A 6,421-nucleotide genomic window follows, 5' to 3' on the forward strand; every position below is an offset into this window, starting at 1 on the left:
GAATGAACAGGAAGGAATATTTATGCTCAGGAAGTTTACAGTCCACCAGTGGTACGTTAAACAAAACCCACTGAGAACTAAGACTGATTGTGGTAGAGGTGTTTGAGGAATGAGCACAGGAAGGCAAGCTTAGCCCGCAGGCAAGACTTTTTGGAGGGGGTGGTGTTGGACTTCATCCTGAGGGACCTTGATTGTGTGTGAGTGTGTGTGTGTGTGTGTGTGTGTGTGTGTGTGTGCACGTACATGTACACACAGGTATACTGGGGTTAATTAGAGGGAAAGCGAAACATTCCAGGAAAAGGTACTTTATTAAGCAAACACACAGAGGCAGAGAATTGCAGTGCATGGTTAATTCGTGGGAAAATCAGAGTGGAGGAAGTTTTAGGTCCAGATGTTCACAAACTTTGATGTGTGTTAGATCCACCTGGGCAACTTGTGACAAATTCATCAGCCCAGGCCTTGCCCCCGGATTTTACAAGCTAGGCTGCTGGGACTTGGAGATGTTAATGATTAGCCAGGGTCATACTGCTCATTAATTAGCAGCTGAACTAGCTGGAGAGCCTGTTTTCAGGGAAGGACAAGTTCCTTTGTTTATTTATTTTTTTGTTTTTGAAGGGACCTGAGGTGTAAGATTTGTGAAGTGAGCTAAAAGAAGACTAGAGAAGCGGGTTGGACTCAAATTAAGGAAAGATTGGATTAAAGGCTAAGGAAATTGGAATATTTCTATCAGCATACAGAGTCACTAAAGATTTCAGAGGGAGAAGTGATGCTGTCAAAGTAATCAGAGATGTGATCTAAGAACAAAACTTGTGGTTCACCCTGTTGACTGGAGATAGAATCACAACTGGCTTACAGATCCTGTATCTTCCCAGCCAGCTAGGCCCTCCCACTGTCATTTGAAGCATGCTCCTCTTGAAGCCCACAGAGGCCAGTTTTTTTTCTCCTTATATAAATAGTAAAATATCTATGTGAAAATATCACTTCATCAAGCATCTTTCAAAACAGCTCATTAAATCCTCGGAATGCAGAGTCAGTGAGAGGAATGCAAATTTTCATCTAGATTTTGACCCAAGGGCAATATATCCCCATCCTCCCTGCCCTACCTCATGTGGACCACCTCCATGGCAGGAGCAGCAGTCACAGGTCTATGCCTGAGGATACAGGGGGGAGTGCAGGTGAGGGACCAGAACAGCAAATCAGGAGTCTCGTCTATAAATGTTAGGCCTCTCAGTAACACCAGGGGCAGGAGAGCCAGGGGATCAGAATTGTGTTGCTCGTGGGCGTCTGGGGGTCTGGGCCCTATTTATGTCTACCTTGCTTATCAAAATCTGAGGGAGAGGGATGGGAAAGGTACTTGAAATTTGTACTTCCTTTAGCTCAACAGTTATTTATACTGGGTTATACTGACATTGGAAAGACAACTATTTGGGCTGTCAAGCAGGGCTGGAGTTGTTGGTCGTGGGGTTTGAAGGTGATGGCCCTGACTGAAGGCCTCGAGGCGGCATCTCCCGCTGTTCCTGCAGTCGATACCTGGGCCTCGGTCCACTCAATGTCATGAGAGGAGACAGAACCCTGAAGCAAAGAAATCTGGATCACAGAAAAGTATTCAAGGGTCATGCAAGCCAACGGTTGCCAACTGCACAGTCCTTCAGGAGCTGCAGGCAGTGAGGATGCCTTAGCCTCCCATGTGTCCAAACAAGATTGATAGGAGAAGCCTCCTGTTTTGATTCTGGAGATGTTCATATCCAGATGAACTCCATACCTAAAGAATGTGCTGGAAACCCAAGCTCCAGAAATATAAGGTCAGGTGTCCAGAGCTGTACCCAGGAACGTGTACATAGTCGCTACAGAGTCACCTCCACCATGAAGCAAGGCAGCCTGATGATACTGACACGGAATCTGGAGATCATGGTAGTAGCTCCTTCTCAGAATTCCAATATCTCTTCAAGGGGTTGCAAAAAAGTCTTCTATTTATTTTGATTCTGGGTGTTAAACTTGTTATACAGCATACAACAGGAGTTGCTCTTGGAATTGGGCTACTTACAACTTTTATACATGCAACCAAAAGCATTTTAAATCAGGTTTTTCTAAGAGAGAGGTGCTCAGAGATTCAGTGTGCTTGGTTACTGGTATTCATAGCAGGATCTTCCATTCTTTCATATTACACCTTTTATTCTCAGTCACTTTATTATAGCTTAATTTTTAAAAAGCCTGCTCTAGACCCCATTCGAGCTTCTGGGAAGTACTTCAATTGCTGGAATTACAGACTTCATTCTGAAATTCCTCTTCATGGGCTTAAAATGCCTATTTTACTGGTGCCTTCTTTCATCATGCCTTTCATTTGATTTAATTTTTTTAATTTTTAAAATGTAGGTATAGTTGATTTACAATGCTGTGCCCATCTCTGATGTACAGCAAAGTGACTCAGTTATACACATATAGACATTCTTTTTTAATATTCTTTTCCGTGCATAGCACAGGGAACTATATTCAATATCCTGTGATAAATCATGCCTTTTAAATCTAAGCGTTACTGGTATATGATTTTAGAAGAATTATGTCAGTATTACCAAACTTTTGTTCCCATACCAGTTTGGTTTCGTTACCTTATAAGCTATGGGGAGTTTGGTAATGTAACTAGATGGATTCTTGGGATATTGCTGGCTTTACTCTACCTCATACTAAAAGTTCTAGACATTTTTGCACACCTAAAAACTTTCAGACAGGGTTTTGCCAATATTTGTTTTTTGAATTTTTGAATTTTATTATTTTATACAGCAGGTTCTTATTAGTTATCCATTTTATACATATTAGTGTACACATGCCAATCCCATTCCCCCAATTCATCCCACCACCACCCCCTCCCCCGCCACTTCCCCCCCCTTGGTGTCCATACGTTTGTTCTCTACATCTGTGTCTCTATCTCTGTCCTGCAAACCGGTTCATCTGTATTATTTTTCTAGGTTCCACATATATGCGTTAATATAAGACATTTGTTTTTCTCTTTCTGACTTACTTACTTCACTCTGTATCACAGTCTTTAGATCCATCCACGTCTCTACAAATAACCCAATTTTGTTCTTTTTTATGGCTGAGTAATATTCCATTGTATATATGTGCCACATCTTCCTTATCCATTCATCTGTCCATGGACACCTAGGTTGCTTCCATGACCTGGCTATTGTTAAGTAGTGTTGCAATGAACATTGGGATGCATGTGTCTTTTTGAATTACGGTTTTCTCTGGGTATATGCCCAGTAGTGGGATTGCTGGGTCATATGGTAATTCTATTTTTAGTTTTTTAAGGAACCTCCATACTGTTCTCCATAGTGGCTGTATCAATTTACATTCCCACCAACAGTACAAGAGTGTTCCTTTTTCTCCACACTCTCTCCAGCATTTGTTGTTTGTAGATTTTCTGATGATGCCCATTCTAACTGGTGTGAGGTGATACCTCATTGTAGTTTTGATTTGCATGTCTCTAATAATTAGTGATGTTGAGCAGCTTTTCATGTGCTTCTTGCCCATCTGTATGTCTTCTTTGGAGAAATGTCTATTTAGGTCTACTGCCCATTTTTTGATTGGGTTGTTTGTTTTTTGATATTGAGCTGCATGAGCTGCTTGTAAATTTTGGAGATTAATCCTTTGTCAGTTGCTTCATTTGCAAATATTTTCTCCCATTCTGAGGGTTGTCTTTTTGTCTTGTTTATGGTTTCCCTTGCTGTGCAAAAGCTTTTAAGTTTCATTAGGTCCCATTTGTTTATTTTTGTTTTTATTTCCATATCTCTAGGAGGTGGGTTAAAAAGGATCTTGCTGTGATTTATGTCATAGAGTGTTCTGCCTATGTTTTCCTCTAAGAGTTTTGTAGTGTCTGGCCTTACATTTAGGTCTTTAATCCATTTTGAGTTTACTTTTGTGTATGGTGTGAGGGAGTGTTCTAATTTCATTTTTTTATATGTAGCTGTCCAGTTTTCCCAGCACCACTTATTGAAGAGACTGTCTTTTCTCCATTGTATATCCTTGCCTCTTTTGTCATAGATTAGTTGACCATAGGTGCATGGGTTTATCTCTGGGCTTTCTATCCTGTTCCATTGACCTATATTTCTGTTTTTGTGCCAGTACCATACTGTCTTGATTACTGTAGCTTTGTAGTATAGTCTGAAGTCAGGGAGCCTGATTCCCCCAGCTCTGCTTTTCTTTCTCAAGATTGCTTTGGCTATTCAGGGTCTTTTGTGTTTCCATACAAATTGTGAAATTTTTTGTTCTAATTCTGTGAAAAATGCCATTGGTAATTTGATAGGGATTGCATCGAATCTGTAGATTGCTTTGGGTAGTATAGTCATTTTCACAATGTTGATTCTTCCAATCCAAGAACATGGTAAATCTCTCCATCTATTTGTATCATCTTTAATTTCTTTCATCAGTGTCTTATAATTTTCTTCATACAGGTCTTTTGTCTCCTTTGGTAGGTTTATTCCTAGGTATTTTATTCTTTTTGTTGCAATGGTAAATGGGAGTGTTTTCTTAACTTCACTTTTCACTTGATTTCACTTAATTTCACTTGATTTTTCATCATTAGTGTATGGGAATGCAAGGGATTTCTGTGCATTAATTTTGCATCCTGCTACTTTACCAGATTCATTGATTAGCTCTAGGAGTTTTCTGGTAGCATCTTTAGGATTCTCTATGTATAGTATCATGTCATCTGCAAACAGTGACAGCTTTACTTCTTCTTTTCCAATTTGGATTCCTTTTATTTCTTTTTCTTCTCTGATTGCTGTGGCTAAGACTTCCAAAACTATGTTGAATGATACTGGTGAGAGTGGGCAACCCTGTCTTGTTCCTGATCTTAGTGGAAATGGTTTCAGTTTTTCACCAGTGACGACGATGTTGGCTGTGGGTTTGTCATATATGGCCTTTATCATGTTGAGGTTAGTTCTCTCTATGCCTACTTTCTGGAGGGTTTTTATCATAAATGGGTGCTGAATTTTGTCGAAAGCTTTCTCTGCATCTATTGAGATGATCATATGGTTTTTCTCCTTCAATTTGTTAATATTTGCCAATATTTTTTACACTACCAAGCTACGAAGTGGCTGCCAGTAAGAGACAGTGTTCAGATGTGAATGATATTTGTTCAGTATGTCAGGCTGAATTTCAAAAGCCAATTCTCATCTGTCAACATATATTTTGTGAAGAGAGAAAACTGTCCACTGTGCAGAACTGTGATTTCAGACCATATAAACAAATGGAAAGATGGTGTCACTTCATCACACCTTCAAATATATTAAGTTTTGAACTTCATATTAAGGCCAAAAAATACTAATTTCATTTGCTTACAGTGACTATTGATAAAGGCGTTAGAATGGATTTCAGGGCCAGAAGTTAAGGAAAATGTTTCCAAATTGTTATAGAGTATTATAATAAGACTTAAGTGTGTAGTCCAAATTATCAAAAGATTAAATGAAAGAACCCTATATTTTAAAATATACATAAGTAGTGTTCAACCTAATGCATATGCAACATTTATACTATCCTATTTGACAGATGACTGCAGTTAAATTGTAAATGTGTTCTCTTGTTAATACTACCAAAATGACAATTGCATAACTAGAACTAGCAGTTTTAGAGAAATTCAGGTATTCTTTCCTTTCATTATTTTCACAATAAAGAATATTTTTCATAAAACTTTGACACGCTTTACCTGAAAGTAGAATTTTCTTTATCATTCCTATTTGACTTTTATAATTCCTATTCCAAAAATTCTAAAAATTTTTACAAAATTTGTATTTTTAAATGGAAGTTCTAAATGCTATATTTTACCTGTAACAATCAGATTTTCTAAGGAAGATTAATTCATTGAGGATGAAATATTTTAATATTGTATTTTTCTGTATAGTATGATTAGCAGTCATTGAGAACAGATGATATAAATTCCTTTTTGTTTGTGAACATCATACATACAATCCTGCCATCAGCTTTAATGTTCATGATCTTTTTTTTTTTAAATAAATAAATAAATTTATTAAAAAAAATCACAGTTTATGACAACCTTATGCCAAAATATTTTTCATCAAATATTCATTTCATTTATTTTAGGTCCATGTCCAAAAAAGGAAATTTTAATCATTTGTTAGATGACTTCCATAAACTTAAAGCTGAGCAATTGCGAAAGTTTTCTTAAAGGATGATACTATTCATGTATATTATTAAAGCAGGTAAACTGTACTGTTATTGTTTAGAGATATTTATATATATAGGAAGAGCACTGGAAATATAACTACTAAATAGATGGCTAGTAACCTGAGGGGGTGAGGGGACGATGTACAGTAGTTTGGAAACACAGTTCAGAAGGTTTTAATTTTATTGATAAAGTTCAATTTTTAAGCTGGATTGTAAGGACATGGAAGTTCACTCTATTATT

General features: G+C 37.6%; 1 pseudogene; it reads left to right on the forward strand.

Moving 5' to 3' along the window:
* The first annotated feature begins 1,600 nt into the window (after positions 1–1,600).
* LOC103000992 (E3 ubiquitin-protein ligase RNFT1-like) lies at positions 1,601–5,288 on the forward strand (annotated as a pseudogene).
* Positions 5,289–6,421: the final 1,133 nt, after the last annotated feature.

The sequence above is a fragment of the Balaenoptera acutorostrata genome, chromosome 2 (assembly GCF_949987535.1).
Source record: "Balaenoptera acutorostrata chromosome 2, mBalAcu1.1, whole genome shotgun sequence".
NCBI lineage: Eukaryota > Metazoa > Chordata > Mammalia > Artiodactyla > Balaenopteridae > Balaenoptera > Balaenoptera acutorostrata.